A 22,753-nucleotide genomic window follows, 5' to 3' on the forward strand; every position below is an offset into this window, starting at 1 on the left:
TGATTCTGTGTAGTTTATATTTGGAGACATTCCTTTTTCCACTATTACCCTCTTAGCGCTCCGAATCTCCACTTGCATTTTCTACAGAAAGAGTGTTTCAGAACGGCTCAATCAAAACTAAGGTTCAACTCTTTTAGTTGAACAAAGAGAACGGAAAGAAGTTTCACACAATTCTTCTGTGTAGTTTTTATTTGTAGACATTCTTTTTCCCAATATAGGCCTCTTAGCGCTCAGAATGTCCAATTGCAGTTTCTACAGAAAGAGTGTTTGAGAACGGCTCAATCAAAAGTAAGGTTCAACTCTGTTAGTTGAATGCACAGAACAGAAAGAAGTTTCATACAATGCTTCTGTGTAGTTTATATTTGAACATATTCTTTTTTCCACTATTACCAACTTAGCGCTACGAATGTCCAGTTGCATTTTCTACAGACAGAGTGTTTCAAAACTGCTCAATCAAAAGTATGGTTTAACTCTGTTAGCTGAATGCTCAGATCAGAAAGAAGTTTCACAGAATGCTTCTGTGTAGTTTATATTTGAATATATTCCTTTTTCCACTACTACGCTCTTAGCGCTCCAAATGTCCAGTTGCATTTTCTACAGAAAGAGTGTTCAGATCTACTCAATCAAAAGTATGGTTTAACTCTGTTAGCTGAATGCACAGATCAGAAGGAAGTTTCACCGAATGATTCTGTGTAGTTTATATTTGAAGACACTCCTTTTTCCACTAGTACCCTCTTAGCGCTCCGAATCTCCACTTGCATTTTCTACAAAAAGAGTGTTTCATAACTGCTCAATCAAAAATATGTTTTATCTCTGTTAACTGAATTTACAGATCAGAAATAAGTTTCACAGAATGCATCTGTGTAGTTTTTATTTGAAGATATTCTTTATCCCAATGTAGGCCTCTTAGCGCTTAGCATGTCCAATTGCAGTTTCTACAGAAAGAGTGTTTCAGAACGGCTCAATCAAAAGTAAGGTTCAACTCTGTTAGTTGAATGCACAGAACAGAAAGTATTTTCACAGAATGCTACTGTGTAGTTTATATTTGAATATATTCCTTTTTCCACTATTACCCTCTTAGCGCTCCGAATGTCCACTTGCATTTTCTACAGAAAGAGTGTTCAGAACTGCGCAATCAAAAGTATGGTTTATCTCTGTTAGCTTAATGAACATATCAGAAATAAGTTTCACACAATGCTTCTGTGTAGTTTTTATTTGAAGATATTATTTTTCCCAATAGAGGCCTCTTAGCGCTCAGAATGTCCAATTGCAGTTTCTACAGAAAGAGTGTTTCAGAAAGGCTCAATCAAAAGTAAGGTTCAACTCTGTTAGTTGAATGCACAGAACAGAAAGAAGTTTCATACAATGCTTCTGTGTAGTTTATATTTGAACATATTCTTTTTTCCACTATTACCCACGTAGCGCTACGAATGTCCAGTTGCATTTTCTACAGACAGAGTGTTTCAAAACTGCTCAATCAAAAGTATGGTTTAACTCTGTTAGCTGAATGCTCAGATCAGAAAGAAGTTTCACAGAATGCTTCTGTGTAGTTTATATTTGAATATATTCCTTTTTCCACTACTACTCTCTTAGCGCTCCAAATGTCCAGTTGCATTTTCTACAGAAAGAGTGTTCAGATCTGCTCAATCAAAAGTATGGTTTAACTCTGTTAGCTGAATGCACAGATCAGAAAGAAGTTTCACAGAATGATTCTGTGTAGTTTATATTTGGAGACATTCCTTTTTCCACTATTACCCTCTTAGTGCTCCGAATCTCCATTGCATTTTCTACAGAAAGAGTGTTTCAGAACGGCTCAATCAAAACTAAGGTTCAACTCTTTTAGTTGAACAAACAGAACAGAAAGAAGTTTCACACAATTCTTCTGTGTAGTTTTTATTTGTAGACATTCTTTATCCCAATATAGGCCTCTTAGCGCTCAGAATGTCCAATTGCAGTTTCTAAAGAAAGAGTGTTTCAGAACGGCTCAATCAAAAGTAAGGTTCAACTCTGTTAGTTGAATGCACAGAACAGAAAGAAGTTTCATACAATGCTTCTGTGTAGTTTATATTTGAACATATTCTTTTTTCCACTATTACCCACTTAGCGCTACGAATGTCCAGTTGCATTTTCTACAGACAGAGTGTTTCAAAACTTCTCAATCAAAAGTATGGTTTAACTCTGTTAGCTGAATTCTAAGATCAGAAAGAAGTTTCACAGAATGCTTCTGTGTAGTTTATATTTGAATATATTCCTTTTTCCACTACTACGCTCTTAGCACTCCAAATTTCCAGTTGCATTTTCTACATAAAGAGTGTTCAGATCTGCTCAATCAAAAGTATGGTTTAACTCTGTTAGCTGAATGCACAGATCAGAAAGAAGTTTCACCGAATGATTCTGTGTAGTTTATATTTGAAGACATTCCTTTTTCCACTAGTACCCTCTTAGCGCTCCGAATCTCCACTTGCATTTTCTACAAAAAGAGTGTTTCATAACTGCTCAATCAAAAATATGTTTTATCTCTGTTAACTGAATTTACAGATCAGAAATAAGTTTCACAGAATGCATCTGTGTAGTTTTTATTTGAAGATATTCTTTCTCCCAATTTAGGCCTCTCAGCGCTTAGCATGTCCAATTGCAGTTTCGACAGAAAGAGTGTTTCAGAACGGCTCAATCAAAAGTAAGGTTCAACTCTGTTAGTTGAATGCACAGAACAGAAAGAATTTTCACAGAATGCTACTGTGTAGTTTATATTTGAATATATTCCTTTTTCCACTATTACCCTCTTAGCGCTCCGAATGTCCACTTGCATTTTCTACAGAAAGAGTGTTCAGAACTGCGCAATCAAAAGTATGGTTTAACTCTGTTAGCCTAATGAACATATCAGAAATAAGTTTCACACAATGCTTCTGTGTAGTTTTTATTTGAAGATATTATTTTTCCCAATAGAGGCCTCTTAGCGCTCAGAATGTCCAATTGCAGTTTCTACAGAAAGAGTGTTTCAGAAAGGCTCAATCAAAAGTAAGGTTCAACTCTGTTAGTTGAATGCACAGAACAGAAAGTAGTTTCATACAATGCTTCTGTGTAGTTTATATTTGAACATATTCTTTTTTCCACTATTACCCACTTAGCGCTACGAATGTCCAGTTGCATTTTCTACAGACAGAGTGTTTCAAAACTGCTCAATCAAAAGTATGGTTTAACTCTGTTAGCTGAATGCTCAGGTCAGAAAGAAGTTTCACAGAATGCTTCTGTGTAGTTTATATTTGAATATATTCCTTTTTCCACTACTACGCTCTTAGCGCTCCAAATGTCCAGTTGCATTTTCTACAGAAAGAGTGTTCAGATCTGCTCAATCAAAAGTATGGTTTAACTCTGTTAGCTGAATGCACAGATCAGAAAGAAGTTTCACAGAATGATTCTGTGTAGTTTATATTTGGAGACATTCCTTTTTCCACTATTACCCTCTTAGCGCTCCGAATCTCCATTGCATTTTCTACAGAAAGAGTGTTTCAGAACGGCTCAATCAAAACTAAGGTTCAACTCTTTTAGTTGAACAAACAGAACAGAAAGAAGTTTCACACAATTCTTCTGTGTAGTTTTTATTTGTAGACATTCTTTTTCCCAATATAGGCCTCTTAGCGCTCAGAATGTCCAATTGCAGTTTCTAAAGAAAGAGTGTTTCAGAACGGCTCAATCAAAAGTAAGGTTCAACTCTGTTAGTTGAATGCACAGAACAGAAAGAAGTTTCATACAATGCTTCTGTGTAGTTTATATTTGAACATATTCTTTTTTCCACTATTACCCACTTAGCGCTACGAATGTCCAGTTGCATTTTCTACAGACAGAGTGTTTCAAAACTGCTCAATCAAATGTATGGTTTAACTCTGTTAGCTGAATGCTCAGATCAGAAAGAAGTTTCACAGAATGCTTCTGTGTAGTTTATATTTGAATATATTCCTTTTTCCACTACTACGCTCTTAGCGCTCCAAATGTCCAGTTGCATTTTCTACATAAAGAGTGTTCAGATCTGCTCAATCAAAAGTATGGTTTAACTCTGTTAGCTGAATGCACAGATCAGAAATAAGTTTCACCGAATGATTCTGTGTAGTTTATATTTGAAGACATTCCTTTTTCCACTAGTACCCTCTTAGCGCTCCGAATCTCCACTTGCATTTTCTACAAAAAGAGTGTTTCATAACTGCTCAATCAAAAATATGTTTTATCTCTGTTAACTGAATTTACAGATCAGAAATAAGTTTCACAGAATGCATCTGTGTAGTTTTTATTTGAAGATATTCTTTCTCCCAATGTAGGCCTCTCAGCGCTTAGCATGTCCAATTGCAGTTTCGACAGAAAGAGTGTTTCAGAACGGCTCAATCAAAAGTAAGGTTCAACTCTGTTAGTTGAATGCACAGAACAGAAAGAATTTTCACAGAATGCTACTGTGTAGTTTATATTTGAATATATTCCTTTTTCCACTATTACCCTCTTAGCGCTCCGAATGTCCACTTGCATTTTCTACAGAAAGAGTGTTCAGAACTGCGCAATCAAAAGTATGGTTTAACTCTGTTAGCCTAATGAACATATCAGAAATAAGTTTCACACAATGCTTCTGTGTAGTTTTTATTTGAAGATATTATTTTTCCCAATAGAGGCCTCTTAGCGCTCAGAATGTCCAATTGCAGTTTCTACAGAAAGAGTGTTTCAGAAAGGCTCAATCAAAAGTAAGGTTCAACTATGTTAGTTGAATGCACAGAACAGAAAGAAGTTTCATACAATGCTTCTGTGTAGTTTATATTTGAACATATTCTTTTTTCCACTATTACCCACTTAGCGCTACGAATGTCCAGTTGCATTTTCTACAGACAGAGTGTTTCAAAACTGCTCAATCAAAAGTATGGTTTAACTCTGTTAGCTGAATGCTCAGGTCAGAAAGAAGTTTCACAGAATGCTTCTGTGTAGTTTATATTTGAATATATTCCTTTTTCCACTACTACGCTCTTAGCGCTCCAAATGTCCAGTTGCATTTTCTACAGAAAGAGTGTTCAGATCTGCTCAATCAAAAGTATGGTTTAACTCTGTAAGCTGAATGCAAAGATCAGAAAGAAGTTTCACAGAATGATTCTGTGTAGTTTCTATTTGGAGACATTCCTTTTTCCACTATTACCCTCTTAGCGCTCCGAATCTCCACTTGCATTTTCTACAGAAAGAGTGTTTCAGAACGGCTCAATCAAAACTAAGGTTCAACTCTTTTAGTTGAACAAACAGAACAGAAAGAAGTTTCACACAATTCTTCTGTGTAGTTTTTATTTGTAGACATTCTTTTTCCCAATATAGGCCTCTTAGCGCTCAGAATGTCCAATTGCAGTTTCTACAGAAAGAGTGTTTGAGAACGGCTCAATCAAAAGTAAGGTTCAACTCTGTTAGTTGAATGCACAGAACAGAAAGAAGTTTCATACAATGCTTCTGTGTAGTTTCTATTTGAACATATTCTTTTTTCCACTATTACCCACTTAGCGCTACGAATGTCCAGTTGCATTTTCTACAGACAGAGTGTTTCAAAACTGCTCAATCAAAAGTATGGTTTAACTCTGTTAGCTGAATGCTCAGATCAGAAAGAAGTTTCACAGAATGCTTCTCTGTAGTTTATATTTGAATATATTCCTTTTTCCACTACTACGCTCTTAGCGCTCCAAACGTCCAGTTGCATTTTCTACAGAAAGAGTGTTCAGATCTACTCAATCAAAAGTATGGTTTAACTCTGTTAGCTGAATGCACAGATCAGAAGGAAGTTTCACCGAATGATTCTGTGTAGTTTATATTTGAAGACATTCCTTTTTCCACTAGTACCCTCTTAGCGCTCCGAATCTCCACTTGCATTTTCTACAAAAAGAGTGTTTCATAACTGCTCAATCAAAAATATGTTTTATCTCTGTTAACTGAATTTACAGATCAGAAATAAGTTTCACAGAATGCATCTGTGTAGTTTTTATTTGAAGATATTCTTTTTCCCAATGTAGGCCTCTTAGCGCTTAGCATGTCCAATTGCAGTTTCTACAGAAAGAGTGTTTCAGAACGGCTCAATCAAAAGTAAGGTTCAACTCTGTTAGTTGAATGCACAGAACAGAAAGAATTTTCACAGAATGCTACTGTGTAGTTTATATTTGAATATATTCCTTTTTCCACTATTACCATCTTAGCTCTCCGAATGTCCACTTGCATTTTCTACAGAAAGAGTGTTCAGAACTGCGCAATCAAAAGTATGGTTTAACTCTGTTAGCTTAATGAACATATCAGAAATAAGTTTCACACAATGCTTCTGTGTAGTTTTTATTTGAAGATATTATTTTTCCCAATAGAGGCCTCTTAGCGCTCAGAATGTCCAATTGCAGTTTCTACAGAAAGAGTGTTTCAGAAAGGCTCAATCAAAAGTAAGGTTCAACTCTGTTAGTTGAATGCACAGAACAGAAAGAAGTTTCATACAATGCTTCTGTGTAGTTTATATTTGAACATATTCTTTTTTCCACTATTACCCACTTAGCGCTACGAATGTCCAGTTGCATTTTCTACAGACAGAGTGTTTCAAAACTGCTCAATCAAAAGTATGGTTTAACTCTGTTAGCTGAATGCTCAGATCAGAAAGAAGTTTCACAGAATGCTTCTGTGTAGTTTATATTTGAATATATTCCTTTTTCCACTACTACTCTCTTAGCGCTCCAAATGTCCAGTTGCATTTTCTACAGAAAGAGTGTTCAGATCTGCTCAATCAAAAGTATGGTTTAAATCTGTTAGCTGAATGCACAGATCAGAAAGAAGTTTCACAGAATGATTCTGTGTAGTTTATATTTGGAGACATTCCTTTTTCCACTATTACCCTCTTAGCGCTCCGAATTTCCATTGCATTTTCTACAGAAAGAGTGTTTCAGAACGGCTCAATCCAAACTAAGGTTCAACTCTTTTATTTGAACAAACAGAACAGAAAGAAGTTTCACACAATTCTTCTGTGTAGTTTTTATTTGTAGACATTCTTTTTCCCAATATGGGCCTCCTAGCGCTCAGAATGTCCAATTGCAGTTTCTACAGAAAGAGTGTTTCAGAACGGCTCAATCAAAAGTAAGGTTCAACTCTGTTAGTTGAATGCACAGACCAGAAAGAAGTTTCATACAATGCTTCTGTGTAGTTTATATTTGAACATATTCTTTTTTCCACTATTACCCACTTAGCGCTACGAATGTCCAGTTGCATTTTCTACAGACAGAGTGTTTCAAATCTGCTCAATCAAAAGTATGGTTTAACTCTGTTTGCTGAATGCTCAGATCAGAAAGAAGTTTCACAGAATGCTTCTGTGTAGTTTACATTTGAATATATTCCTTTTTCCACTACTACGCTCTTAGCGCTCCAAATGTCCAGTTGCATTTTCTACAGAAAGAGTGTTCAGATCTGCTCAATCAAAAGTATGGTTTAACTCTGTTAGCTGAATGCACAGATCAGAAAGAAGTTTCACCGAATGATTCTGTGTAGTTTATATTTGAAGACATTCCTTTTTCCACTAGTACCCTCTTAGCGCTCCGAATCTCCACTTGCATTTTCTACAAAAAGAGTGTTTCATAACTGCTCAATCAAAAATATGTTTTATCTCTGTTAACTGAATTTACAGATCAGAAATAAGTTTCACAGAATGCATCTGTGTAGTTTTTATTTGAAGATATTCTTTTTCCCAATGTAGGCCTCTTAGCGCTTAGCATGTCCAATTGCAGTTTCGACAGAAAGAGTGTTTCAGAACGGCTCAATCAAAAGTAAGGTTCAACTCTGTTAGTTGAATGCACAGAACAGAAAGAATTTTCACAGAATGCTACTGTGTAGTTTATATTTGAATATATTCCTTTTTCCACTATTACCCTCTTAGCGCTCCGAATGTCCACTTGCATTTTCTACAGAAAGAGTGTTCAGAACTGCGCAATCAAAAGTATGGTTTAACTCTGTTAGCCTAATGAACATATCAGAAATAAGTTTCACACAATGCTTCTGTGTAGTTTTTATTTGAAGATATTATTTTTCCCAATAGAGGCCTCTTAGCGCTCAGAATGTCCAATTGCAGTTTCTACAGAAAGAGTGTTTCAGAACGGCTCAATCAAAAGTAAGGTTCAACTCTGTTAGTTGAATGCACAGAACAGAAAGAAGTTTCATACAATGCTTCTGTGTAGTTTATATTTGAACATATTCTTTTTTCCACTATTACCCACTTAGCGCTACGATTGTCCAGTTGCATTTTCTACAGAGAGAGTGTTTCAAAACTGCTCAATCAAAAGTATGGTTTAACTCTGTTAGCTGAATGCTCAGATCAGAAAGAAGTTTCAAAGAATGCTTCTGTGTAGTTTATATTTGAATATATTCCTTTTTCCACTACTACGCTCTTAGCGCTCCAAATGTCCAGTTGCATTTTCTACATAAAGAGTGTTCAGATCTGCTCAATCAAAAGTATGGTTTAACTCTGTTAGCTGAATGCACAGATCAGAAGGAAGTTTCACCGAATGATTCTGTGTAGTTTATATTTGAAGACATTCCTTTTTCCACTAGTACCCTCTTAGCGCTCCGAATCCCCACTTGCATTTTCTACAAAAAGAGTGTTTCATAACTGCTCAATCAAAAATATGTTTTATCTCTGTTAACTGAATTTACAGATCAGAAATAAGTTTCACAGAATGCATCTGTGAAGTTTTTATTTGAAGATATTCTTTTTCCCAATGTAGGCCTCTTATCGCTTAGCATGTCCAATTGCAGTTTCTACAGAAAGAGTGTTTCAGAACGGCTCAATCAAAAGTAAGGTTCAACTCTGTTAGTTGAATGCACAGAACAGAAAGAATTTTCACAGAATGCTACTGTGTAGTTTATATTTGAATATATTCCTCTTTCCACTATTACCCTCTTAGCGCTCGGAATGTCCACTTGCATTTTCTACAGAAAGAGTGTGCAGAACTGCGCAATCAAAAATATGGTTATCTCTGTTAGCTTAATGAACATATCAGAAATAAGTTTCACACAATGCTTCTGTGTAGTTATTATTTGAAGATATTATTTTTCCCAATAGAGGCCTCTTAGCGCTCAGAATGTCCAATTGCAGTTTCTACAGAAAGAGTGTTTCAGAAAGGCTCAATCAAAAGTAAGGTTCAACTCTGTTAGTTGAATGCACAGAACAGAAAGAAGTTTCATACAATGCTTCTGTGTAGTTTATATTTGAACATATTCTTTTTTCCACTATTACCCACTTAGCGCTACGAATGTCCCGTTGCATTTTCTACAGACAGAGTGTTTCAAAAATGCTCAATCAAAAGTATGGTTTAACTCTGTTAGTTGAATGCTCAGATCAGAATGAAGTTTCACAGAATGCTTCTGTGTAGTTTATATTTGAATATATTCCTTTTTCCACTACTACTCTCTTAGCGCTCCAAATGTCCAGTTGCATTTTCTACAGAAAGAGTGTTCAGATCTGCTCAATCAAAAGTATGGTTTAACTCTGTTAGCTGAATGCACAGATCAGAAAGAAGTTTCACAGAATGATTCTGTGTAGTTTATATTTGGAGACATTCCTTTTTCCACTATTACCCTCTTAGCGCTCCGAATCTCCACTTGCATTTTCTACAGAAAGAGTTTTTCAGAACGGCTCAATCAAAACTAAGGTTCAACTCTATTAGTTGAACAAACAGAACAGAAAGAAGTTTCACACAATTCTTCTGTGTAGTTTTTATTTGTAGACATTCTTTTTCCCAATATAGGCCTCTTAGCGCTCAGAATGTCCAATTGCAGTTTCTACAGAAAGAGTGTTTCAGAACGGCTCAATCAAAAGTAAGGTTCACCTCTGTTAGTTGAATGCACAGAACAGAAAGAAGTTTCATACAATGCTTCTGTGTAGTTTATATTTGAACATATTCTTTTTTCCACTATTACCCACTTAGCGCTACGAATGTCCAGTTGCATTTTCTACAGACAGAGTGTTTCAAAACTGCTCAATCAAAAGTATGGTTTAACTCTGTTAGCTGAATGCTCAGATCAGAAAGAAGTTTCACAGAATGCTTCTGTGTAGTTTATATTTGAATATATTCCTTTTTCCACTACTACGCTCTTAGCGCTCCAAATGTCCAGTTGCATTTTCTACAGAAAGAGTGTTCAGATCTACTCAATCAAAAGTATGGTTTAACTCTGTTAGCTGAATGCACAGATCAGAAGGCAGTTTCACCGAATGATTCTGTGTAGTTTATATTTGAAGACATTCCTTTTTCCACTAGTACCCTCTTAGCGCTCCGAATCTCCACTTGCATTTTCTACAAAAAGAGTGTTTCATAACTGCTCAATCAAAAATATGTTTTATCTCTGTTAACTGAATTTACAGATCAGAAATAAGTTTCACAGAATGCATCTGTGTAGTTTTCATTTGAAGATATTCTTTTTCCCAATGCAGGCCTCTTAGCGCTTAGCATGTCCAATTGCAGTTTCTACAGAAAGAGTGTTTCAGAAAGGCTCAATCAAAAGTAAGGTTCAACTCTGTTAGTTGAATGCACAGAACAGAAAGAATTTTCACAGAATGCTACTGTGTAGTTTATATTTGAATATATTCCTTTTTCCACTATTACCATCTTAGCGCTCCGAATGTCCACTTGCATTTTCCACGGATAGAGTGTTCAGAACTGCGCAATCAAAAGTATGGTTTAACTCTGTTAGCTTAATGAACATATCAGAAATAAGTTTCACACAATGGTTCTGTGTAGTTTTTATTTGAAGATATTATTTTTCCCAATAGAGGCCTCTTAGCGCTCAGAATGTCCAATTGCAGTTTCTACAGAAAGAGTGTTTCAGAAAGGCTCAATCAAAAGTAAGGTTCAACTCTGTTAGTTGAATGCACAGAACAGAAAGAAGTTTCATACAATGCTTCTGTGTAGTTTATATTTGAACATATTCTTTTTTCACTATTACCCACTTAGCGCTACGAATGTCCCGTTGCATTTTCTACAGACAGAGTGTTTCAAAACTGCTCAATCAAAAGTATGGTTTAACTCTGTTAGCTGAATGTTCAGATCAGAAAGAAGTTTCACAGAATGCTTCTGTGTAGTTTATATTTGAATATATTCCTTTTTCCACTACTACTCTCTTAGAGCTCCAAATGTCAAGTTGCATTTTCTACAGAAAGAGTGTTCAGATCTGCTCAATCAAAAGTATGTTTTAACTCTGTTAGCTGAATGCACAGATCAGAAAGAAGTTTCACAGAATGATTCTGTGTAGTTTATATTTGGAGACATTCCTTTTTCCACTGTAACCCTCTTGCGCTCCGAATCTCCACTTGCATTTTCTACAGAAAGAGTGTTTCAGAACGGCTCAATCAAAACTTAGGTTCAACTCTTTTAGTTGAACAAACAGAACAGAAAGAAATTTCACCCAATTCTTCTGTGTAGTTTTTATTTGTAGACATTCTTTTTCCCAATATCGGCCTCCTAGCGCTCAGAATGTCCAATTGCAGTTTCTAAAGAAAGAGTGTTTCAGAACGGCTCAATCAAAAGTAATGTTCAACTCTGTTAGTTGAATGCACAGAACAGAAAGAAGTTTCATACAATGCTTCTGTGTAGTTTATATTTGAACATATTCTTTTTTCCACTATTACCCACTTAGCGCTACGAATGTCCAGTTGCATTTTCTACAGACAGAGTGTTTCAAATCTGCTCAATCAAAAGTATGGTTTAACTCTGTTTGCTGAATGCTCAGATCAGAAAGAAGTTTCACAGAATGCTTCTGTGTAGTTTACATTTGAATATATTCCTTTTTCCACTACTACGCTCTTAGCGCTCCAAATGTCCAGTTGCATTTTCTACAGAAAGAGTGTTCAGATCTGCTCAATCAAAAGTATGGTTTAACTGTGTTAGCTGAATGCACAGATCAGAAAGAAGTTTCACCGAATGATTCTGTGTAGTTTATATTTGAAGACATTCCTTTTTCCACTAGTACCCTCTTAGCGCTCCGAATCTCCACTTGCATTTTCTACAAAAAGAGTGTTTCATAACTGCTCAATCAAAAATATGTTTTATCTCTGTTAACTGAATTTACAGATCAGAAATAAGTTTCACAGAATGCATCTGTGTAGTTTTTATTTGAAGATATTCTTTTTCCCAATGTAGGCCTCTTAGCGCTTAGCATGTCCAATTGCAGTTTCGACAGAAAGAGTGTTTCAGAACGGCTCAATCAAAAGTAAGGTTCAACTCTGTTAGTTGAATGCACAGAACAGAAAGAATTTTCACAGAATGCTACTGTGTAGTTTATATTTGAATATATTCCTTTTTCCACTATTACCCTCTTAGCGCTCCGAATGTCCACTTGCATTTTCTACAGAAAGAGTGTTCAGAACTGCGCAATCAAAAGTATGGTTTAACTCTGTTAGCCTAATGAACATATCAGAAATAAGTTTCACACAATGCTTCTGTGTAGTTTTTATTTGAAGATATTATTTTTCCCAATAGAGGCCTCTTAGCGCTCAGAATGTCCAATTGCAGTTTCTACAGAAAGAGTGTTTCAGAACGGCTCAATCAAAAGTAAGGTTCAACTCTGTTAGTTGAATGCACAGAACAGAAAGAAGTTTCATACAATGCTTCTGTGTAGTTTATATTTGAACATATTCTTTTTTCCACTATTACCCACTTAGCGCTACGATTGTCCAGTTGCATTTTCTACAGAGAGAGTGTTTCAAAACTGCTCAATCAAAAGTATGGTTTAACTCTGTTAGCTGAATGCTCAGATCAGAAAGAAGTTTCAAAGAATGCTTCTGTGTAGTTTATATTTGAATATATTCCTTTTTCCACTACTACGCTCTTAGCGCTCCAAATGTCCAGTTGCATTTTCTACATAAAGAGTGTTCAGATCTGCTCAATCAAAAGTATGGTTTAACTCTGTTAGCTGAATGCACAGATCAGAAGGAAGTTTCACCGAATGATTCTGTGTAGTTTATATTTGAAGACATTCCTTTTTCCACTAGTACCCTCTTAGCGCTCCGAATCCCCACTTGCATTTTCTACAAAAAGAGTGTTTCATAACTGCTCAATCAAAAATATGTTTTATCTCTGTTAACTGAATTTACAGATCAGAAATAAGTTTCACAGAATGCATCTGTGAAGTTTTTATTTGAAGATATTCTTTTTCCCAATGTAGGCCTCTTATCGCTTAGCATGTCCAATTGCAGTTTCTACAGAAAGAGTGTTTCAGAACGGCTCAATCAAAAGTAAGGTTCAACTCTGTTAGTTGAATGCACAGAACAGAAAGAATTTTCACAGAATGCTACTGTGTAGTTTATATTTGAATATATTCCTCTTTCCACTATTACCCTCTTAGCGCTCCGAATGTCCACTTGCATTTTCTACAGAAAGAGTGTGCAGAACTGCGCAATCAAAAATATGGTTATCTCTGTTAGCTTAATGAACATATCAGAAATAAGTTTCACACAATGCTTCTGTGTAGTTATTATTTGAAGATATTATTTTTCCCAATAGAGGCCTCTTAGCGCTCAGAATGTCCAATTGCAGTTTCTACAGAAAGAGTGTTTCAGAAAGGCTCAATCAAAAGTAAGGTTCAACTCTGTTAGTTGAATGCACAGAACAGAAAGAAGTTTCATACAATGCTTCTGTGTAGTTTATATTTGAACATATTCTTTTTTCCACTATTACCCACTTAGCGCTACGAATGTCCCGTTGCATTTTCTACAGACAGAGTGTTTCAAAAATGCTCAATCAAAAGTATGGTTTAACTCTGTTAGTTGAATGCTCAGATCAGAATGAAGTTTCACAGAATGCTTCTGTGTAGTTTATATTTGAATATATTCCTTTTTCCACTACTACTCTCTTAGCGCTCCAAATGTCCAGTTGCATTTTCTACAGAAAGAGTGTTCAGATCTGCTCAATCAAAAGTATGGTTTAACTCTGTTAGCTGAATGCACAGATCAGAAAGAAGTTTCACAGAATGATTCTGTGTAGTTTATATTTGGAGACATTCCTTTTTCCACTATTACCCTCTTAGCGCTCCGAATCTCCACTTGCATTTTCTACAGAAAGAGTTTTTCAGAACGGCTCAATCAAAACTAAGGTTCAACTCTATTAGTTGAACAAACAGAACAGAAAGAAGTTTCACACAATTCTTCTGTGTAGTTTTTATTTGTAGACATTCTTTTTCCCAATATAGGCCTCTTAGCGCTCAGAATGTCCAATTGCAGTTTCTACAGAAAGAGTGTTTCAGAACGGCTCAATCAAAAGTAAGGTTCAACTCTGTTAGTTGAATGCACAGAACAGAAAGAAGTTTCATACAATGCTTCTGTGTAGTTTATATTTGAACATATTCTTTTTTCCACTATTACCCACTTAGCGCTACGAATGTCCAGTTGCATTTTCTACAGACAGAGTGTTTCAAAACTGCTCAATCAAAAGTATGGTTTAACTCTGTTAGCTGAATGCTCAGATCAGAAAGAAGTTTCACAGAATGCTTCTGTGTAGTTTATATTTGAATATATTCCTTTTTCCACTACTACGCTCTTAGCGCTCCAAATGTCCAGTTGCATTTTCTACAGAAAGAGTGTTCAGATCTACTCAATCAAAAGTATGGTTTAACTCTGTTAGCTGAATGCACAGATCAGAAGGCAGTTTCACCGAATGATTCTGTGTAGTTTATATTTGAAGACATTCCTTTTTCCACTAGTACCCTCTTAGCGCTCCGAATCTCCACTTGCATTTTCTACAAAAAGAGTGTTTCATAACTGCTCAATCAAAAATATGTTTTATCTCTGTTAACTGAATTTACAGATCAGAAATAAGTTTCACAGAATGCATCTGTGTAGTTTTCATTTGAAGATATTCTTTTTCCCAATGCAGGCCTCTTAGCGCTTAGCATGTCCAATTGCAGTTTCTACAGAAAGAGTGTTTCAGAAAGGCTCAATCAAAAGTAAGGTTCAACTCTGTTAGTTGAATGCACAGAACAGAAAGAATTTTCACAGAATGCTACTGTGTAGTTTATATTTGAATATATTCCTTTTTCCACTATTACCATCTTAGCGCTCCGAATGTCCACTTGCATTTTCCACGGATAGAGTGTTCAGAACTGCGCAATCAAAAGTATGGTTTAACTCTGTTAGCTTAATGAACATATCAGAAATAAGTTTCACACAATGGTTCTGTGTAGTTTTTATTTGAAGATATTATTTTTCCCAATAGAGGCCTCTTAGCGCTCAGAATGTCCAATTGCAGTTTCTACAGAAAGAGTGTTTCAGAAAGGCTCAATCAAAAGTAAGGTTCAACTCTGTTAGTTGAATGCACAGAACAGAAAGAAGTTTCATACAATGCTTCTGTGTAGTTTATATTTGAACATATTCTTTTTTCACTATTACCCACTTAGCGCTACGAATGTCCCGTTGCATTTTCTACAGACAGAGTGTTTCAAAACTGCTCAATCAAAAGTATGGTTTAACTCTGTTAGCTGAATGTTCAGATCAGAAAGAAGTTTCACAGAATGCTTCTGTGTAGTTTATATTTGAATATATTCCTTTTTCCACTACTACTCTCTTAGAGCTCCAAATGTCAAGTTGCATTTTCTACAGAAAGAGTGTTCAGATCTGCTCAATCAAAAGTATGTTTTAACTCTGTTAGCTGAATGCACAGATCAGAAAGAAGTTTCACAGAATGATTCTGTGTAGTTTATATTTGGAGACATTCCTTTTTCCACTGTAACCCTCTTAGCGCTCCGAATCTCCACTTGCATTTTCTACAGAAAGAGTGTTTCAGAACGGCTCAATCAAAACTTAGGTTCAACTCTTTTAGTTGAACAAACAGAACAGAAAGAAATTTCACCCAATTCTTCTGTGTAGTTTTTATTTGTAGACATTCTTTTTCCCAATATCGGCCTCCTAGCGCTCAGAATGTCCAATTGCAGTTTCTAAAGAAAGAGTGTTTCAGAACGGCTCAATCAAAAGTAATGTTCAACTCTGTTAGTTGAATGCACAGAACAGAAAGAAGTTTCATACAATGCTTCTGTGTAGTTTATATTTGAACATATTCTTTTTTCCACTATTACCCACTTAGCGCTACGAATGTCCAGTTGCATTTTCTACAGACAGAGTGTTTCAAAACTGCTCAATCAAAAGTATGGTTTAACTCTGTTAGCTGAATGCTCAGATCAGAAAGAAGTTTCACAGAATGCTTCTGTGTAGTTTATATTTGAATATATTCCTTTTTCCACTACTACGCTCTTAGCGCTCCAAATGTCCAGTTGCATTTTCTACAGAAAGAGTGTTCAGATCTACTCAATCAAAAGTATGGTTTAACTCTGTTAGCTGAATGCACAGATCAGAAGGCAGTTTCACCGAATGATTCTGTGTAGTTTATATTTGAAGACATTCCTTTTTCCACTAGTACCCTCTTAGCGCTCCGAATCTCCACTTGCATTTTCTACAAAAAGAGTGTTTCATAACTGCTCAATCAAAAATATGTTTTATCTCTGTTAACTGAATTTACAGATCAGAAATAAGTTTCACAGAATGCATCTGTGTAGTTTTCATTTGAAGATATTCTTTTTCCCAATGCAGGCCTCTTAGCGCTTAGCATGTCCAATTGCAGTTTCTACAGAAAGAGTGTTTCAGAAAGGCTCAATCAAAAGTAAGGTTCAACTCTGTTAGTTGAATGCACAGAACAGAAAGAATTTTCACAGAATGCTACTGTGTAGTTTATATTTGAATATATTCCTTTTTCCACTGTTACCATCTTAGCGCTCCGAATGTCCACTTGCATTTTCCACGGATAGAGTGTTCAGAACTGCGCAATCAAAAGTATGGTTTAACTCTGTTAGCTTAATGAACATATCAGAAATAAGTTTCACACAATGGTTCTGTGTAGTTTTTATTTGAAGATATTATTTTTCCCAATAGAGGCCTCTTAGCGCTCAGAATGTCCAATTGCAGTTTCTACAGAAAGAGTGTTTCAGAAAGGCTCAATCAAAAGTAAGGTTCAACTCTGTTAGTTGAATGCACAGAACAGAAAGAAGTTTCATACAATGCTTCTGTGTAGTTTATATTTGAACATATTCTTTTTTCACTATTACCCACTTAGCGCTACGAATGTCCCGTTGCATTTTCTACAGACAGAGTGTTTCAAAACTGCTCAATCAAAAGTATGGTTTAACTCTGTTAGCTGAATGTTCAGATCAGAAAGAAGTTTCACAGAATGCTTCTGTGTAGTTTATATTTGAATATATTCCTTTTTCCACTACTACTCTCTTAGAGCTCCAAATGTCAAGTTGCATTTTCTACAGAAAGAGTGTTCAGATCTGCTCAATCAAAAGTATGTTTTAACTCTGTTAGCTGAATGCACAGATCAGAAAGAAGTTTCACAGAATGATTCTGTGTAGTTTATATTTGGAGACATTCCTTTTTCCACTGTAACCCTCTTAGCGCTCCGAATCTCCACTTGCATTTTCTACAGAAAGAGTGTTTCAGAACGGCTCAATCAAAACTTAGGTTCAACTCTTTTAGTTGAACAAACAGAACAGAAAGAAATTTCACCCAATTCTTCTGTGTAGTTTTTATTTGTAGACATTCTTTTTCCCAATATCGGCCTCCTAGCGCTCAGAATGTCCAATTGCAGTTTCTAAAGAAAGAGTGTTTCAGAACGGCTCAATCAAAAGTAATGTTCAACTCTGTTAGTTGAATGCACAGAACAGAAAGAAGTTTCATACAATGCTTCTGTGTAGTTTATATTTGAACATATTCTTTTTTCCACTATTACCCACTTAGCGCTACGAATGTCCAGTTGCATTTTCTACAGACAGAGTGTTTCAAAACTGCTCAATCAAAAGTATGGTTTAACTCTGTTAGCTGAATGCTCAGATCAGAAAGAAGTTTCACAGAATGCTTCTGTGTAGTTTATATTTGAATATATTCCTTTTTCCACTACTACTCTCTTAGCGCTCCAAATGTCCAGTTGCATTTTCTACAGAAAGAGTGTTCAGATCTGCTCAATCAAAAGTATGGTTTAACTCTGTTAGCTGAATGCACAGATCACAAAGAAGTTTCACAGAATGATTCTGTGTAGTTTATATTTGGAGACATTCCTTTTTCCACTATTACCCTCTTAGCGCTCCGAATCTCCACTTGCATTTTCTACAAAAAGAGTGTTTCATAACTGCTCAATCAAAAATATGTTTTATCTCTGTTAACTGAATTTACAGATCAGAAATAAGTTTCACAGAATGCATCTGTGTAGTTTTTATTTGAAGATATTCTTTTTCCCAATGTAGGCCTCTTAGCGCTTAGCATGTCCAATTGCAGTTTCGACAGAAAGAGTGTTTCAGAACGGCTCAATCAAAAGTAAGGTTCAACTCTGTTATTTGAATGCACAGAACAGAAAGAATTTTCACAGAATGCTACTGTGTAGTTTATATTTGAATATATTCCTTTTTCCACTATTACCCTCTTAGCGCTCCGAATGTCCACTTGCATTTTCTACAGAAAGAGTGTTCAGAACTGCGCAATCAAAAGTATGGTTTAACTCTGTTAGCTTAATGAACATATCAGAAATAAGTTTCACACAATGCTTCTGTGTAGTTTTTATTTGAAGATATTATTTTTCCCAATAGAGGCCTCTTAGCGCTCAGAATGTCCAATTGCAGTTTCTACAGAAAGAGTTTTTCAGAAAGGCTCAATCAAAAGTAAGGTTCAACTCTGTTAGTTGAATGCACAGAACAGAAAGAAGTTTCATACAATGCTTCTGTGTAGTTTATATTTGAACATAATCTTTTTTCCACTATTACCCACTTAGCGCTACGAATGTCCCGTTGCATTTTCTACAGACAGAGTGTTTCAAAACTGCTCAATCAAAAGTATGGTTTAACTCTGTTAGCTGAATGCTCAGATCAGAAAGAAGTTTCACAGAATGCTTCTGTGTAGTTTATATTTGAATATATTCCTTTTTCCACTACTACTCTCTTAGCGCTCCAAATGTCCAGTTGCATTTTCTACAGAAAGAGTGTTCAGATCTGCTCAATCAAAAGTATGGTTTAACTCTGTTAGCTGAATGCACAGATCACAAAGAAGTTTCACAGAATGATTCTGTGTAGTTTATATTTGGAGACATTCCTTTTTCCACTATTACCCTCTTAGCGCTCCGAATCTCCACTTGCATTTTCTACAGAAAGAGTGTTTCAGAACGGCTCAATCAAAACTAAGGTTCAACTCTTTTAGTTGAACAAACAGAACAGAAAGAAGTTTCACACAATTCTTCTGTGTAGTTTTTATTTGTAGACATTCTTTTTCCCAATATAGGCCTCCTAGCGCTCAGAATGTCCAATTGCAGTTTCTACAGAAAGAGTGTTTGAGAACGGCTCAATCAAAAGTAAGGTTCAACTCTGTTAGTTGAATGCAAAGAACAGAAAGAAGTTTCATACAATGCTTCTGTGTAGTTTATATTTGAACGTATTCTTTTTTCCACTATTACCCACTTAGCGCTACGAATGTCCAGTTGCATTTTCTACAGACAAAGTGTTTCAAAACTGCTCAATCAAAAGTATGGTTTAACTCTGTTAGCTGAATGCTCAGATCAGAAAGAAGTTTCACAGAATGCTTCTGTGTAGTTTATATTTGAATATATTCCTTTTTCCACTACTACGCTCTTAGCGCTCCAAATGTCCAGTTGCATTTTCTACAGAAAGAGTGTTCAGATCTGCTCAATCAAAAGTATGGTTTAACTCTGTTAGCTGAATGCACAGATCAGAAAGAAGTTTCACCGAATGATTCTGTGTAGTTTATATTTGAAGACATTCCTTTTTCCACTAGTACCCTCTTAGTGCTCCGAATCTCCACTTGCATTTTCTACAAAAAGAGTGTTTCATAACTGCTCAATCAAAAATATGTTTTATCTCTGTTAACTGAATTTACAGATCAGAAATAAGTTTCACAGAATGCATCTGTGTAGTTTTTATTTGAAGATATTCTTTTTCCCAATGTAGGCCTCTTAGCGCTTAGCATGTCCAATTGCAGTTTCTACAGAAACAGTGTTTCAGAACGGCTCAATCAGAAGTAAGGTTCAACTCTGTTTGTTGAATGCACAGAACAGAAAGAATTTTCACAGAATGCTACTGTGTAGTTTATATTTGAATATATTCCTTTTTCCACTACTACTCTCTTAGCGCTCCAAATGTCCAGTTGCATTTTCTACAGAAAGAGTGTTCAGAACAGCGCAATCAAAAGTATGGTTTAACTCTGTTAGCCTAATGAACATATCAGAAATAAGTTTCACACAATGCTTCTGTGTAGTTTTTATTTGAAGATATTTTTTATCCCAACAGAGGCCTCTTAGCGCTCAGAATGTCCAATTGCAGTTTCTACAGAAAGAGTGTTTCAGAAAGGCTCAATCAAAAGTAAGGTTCAACTCTGTTAGTTGAATGCACAGAACAGAAAGAAGTTTCATACAATGCTTCTGTGTAGTTTATATTTGAACATATTCTTTTTTCCACTATTACCCACTTAGCGCTACGAATGTCCAGTTGCATTTTCTACAGACAGAGTGTTTCAAAACTGCTCAATCAAAAGTATGGTTTAACTCTGTTAGCTGAATGCTCAGATCAGAAAGAAGTTTCACAGAATGCTTCTGTGTAGTTTATATTTGAATATATTCCTTTTTCCACTACTACGCTCTTAGCGCTCCAAATGTCCAGTTGCATTTTCTACAGAAAGAGTGTTCAGATCTACTCAATCAAAAGTATGGTTTAACTCTGTTAGCTGAATGCACAGATCAGAAGGAAGTTTCACCGAATGATTCTGTGTAGTTTATATTTCAAGACATTCCTTTTTCCACTAGTACCCCCTTAGCGCTCCGAATCTCCACTTGCATTTTCTACAAAAAGAGTGTTTCATAACTGCTCAATCAAAAATATGTTTTATCTCTGTTAACTGAATTTACAGATCAGAAATAAGTTTCACAGAATGCATCTGTGTAGTTTTTATTTGAAGATATTCTTTTTCCCAATGTAGGCCTCTTAGCGCTTAGCATGTCCAATTGCAGTTTCTACAGAAAGAGTGTTTCAGAACGGCTCAATCAAAAGTAAGGTTCAACTCTGTTAGTTGAATGCACAGAACAGAAAGAATTTTCACAGAATGCTACTGTGTAGTTTATATTTGAATATATTCCTTTTTCCACTATTACCCTCTTAGCGCTCCGAATGTCCACTTGCATTTTCTACAGAAAGAGTGTTCAGAACTGCGCAATCAAAAATATGGTTTAACTCTGTTAGCTTAATGAACATATCAGAAATAAGTTTCACACAATGCTTCTGTGTAGTTATTATTTGAAGATATTATTTTTCCCAATAGAGGCCTCTTAGCGCTCAGAATGTCCAATTGCAGTTTCTACAGAAAGAGTGTTTCAGAAAGGCTCAATCAAAAGTAAGGTTCAACTCTGTTAGTTGAATGCACAGAACAGAAAGAAGTTTCATACAATGCTTCTGTGTAGTTTATATTTGAACATATTCTTTTTTCCACTATTACCCACTTAGCGCTACGAATGTCCCGTTGCATTTTCTACAGACAGAGTGTTTCAAAACTGCTCAATCAAAAGTATGGTTTAACTCTGTTAGCTGAATGCTCAGATCAGAAAGAAGTTTCACAGAATGCTTCTGTGTAGTTTATATTTGAATATATTCCTTTTTCCACTACTACGCTCTTAGCGCTCCAAATGTCCAGTTGCATTTTCTACAGAAAGAGTGTTCAGATCTACTCAATCAAAAGTATGGTTTAACTCTGTTAGCTGAATGCACAGATCAGAAAGAAGTTTCACCGAATGATTCTGTGTAGTTTATATTTGAAGACATTCCTTTTTCCACTAGTACCCTCTTAGCGCTCCGAATCTCCACTTGCATTTTCTACAAAAAGAGTGTTTCATAACTGCTCAATCAAAAATATGTTTTATCTCTGTTAACTGAATTTACAGATCAGAAATAAGTTTCACAGAATGCATCTGTGTAGTTTTTATTTGAATATATTTTTTTTCCCAATGTAGGCCTCTTAGCGCTTAGCATGTCCAATTGCAGTTTCTACAGAAAGAGTGTTTCAGAACGGCTCAATCAAAAGTAAGGTTCAACTCTGTTTGTTGAATGCACAGAACAGAAAGAATTTTCACAGAATGCTACTGTGTAGTTTATATTTGAATATATTCCTTTTTCCACTATTACCCTCTTAGCGCTCCGAATGTCCACTTGCATTTTCTACAGAAAGAGTGTTCAGAACTGCGCAATCAAAAGTATGGTTTAACTCTGTTAGCCTAATGAACATATCAGAAATAAGTTTCACACAATGTTTCTGTGTAGTTTTTATTTGAAGATATTATTTTTCCCAATAGAGGACTCTTAGCGCTCAGAATGTCCAATTGCAGTTTCTACAGAAAGAGTGTTTCAGAAAGGCTCAATCAAAAGTAAGGTTCAACTCTGTTAGTTGAATGCACAGAACAGAAAGAAGTTTCATACAATGCTTCTGTGTAGTTTGTATTTGAACATATTCTTTTTTCCACTATTACCCACTTAGCGCTACGAATGTCCAGTTGCATTTTCTACAGACAGAGTGTTTCAAAACTGCTCAATCAAATGTATGGTTTAACTCTGTTAGCTGAATGCTCAGATCAGAAAGAAGTTTCACAGAATGCTTCTGTGTAGTTTATATTTGAATATATTCCTTTTTCCACTACTACTCTCTTAGCGC

The sequence above is a fragment of the Symphalangus syndactylus genome, chromosome 17 (genome assembly GCF_028878055.3).
Source record: "Symphalangus syndactylus isolate Jambi chromosome 17, NHGRI_mSymSyn1-v2.1_pri, whole genome shotgun sequence".
NCBI classification, from domain to species: Eukaryota; Metazoa; Chordata; class Mammalia; order Primates; family Hylobatidae; genus Symphalangus; species Symphalangus syndactylus.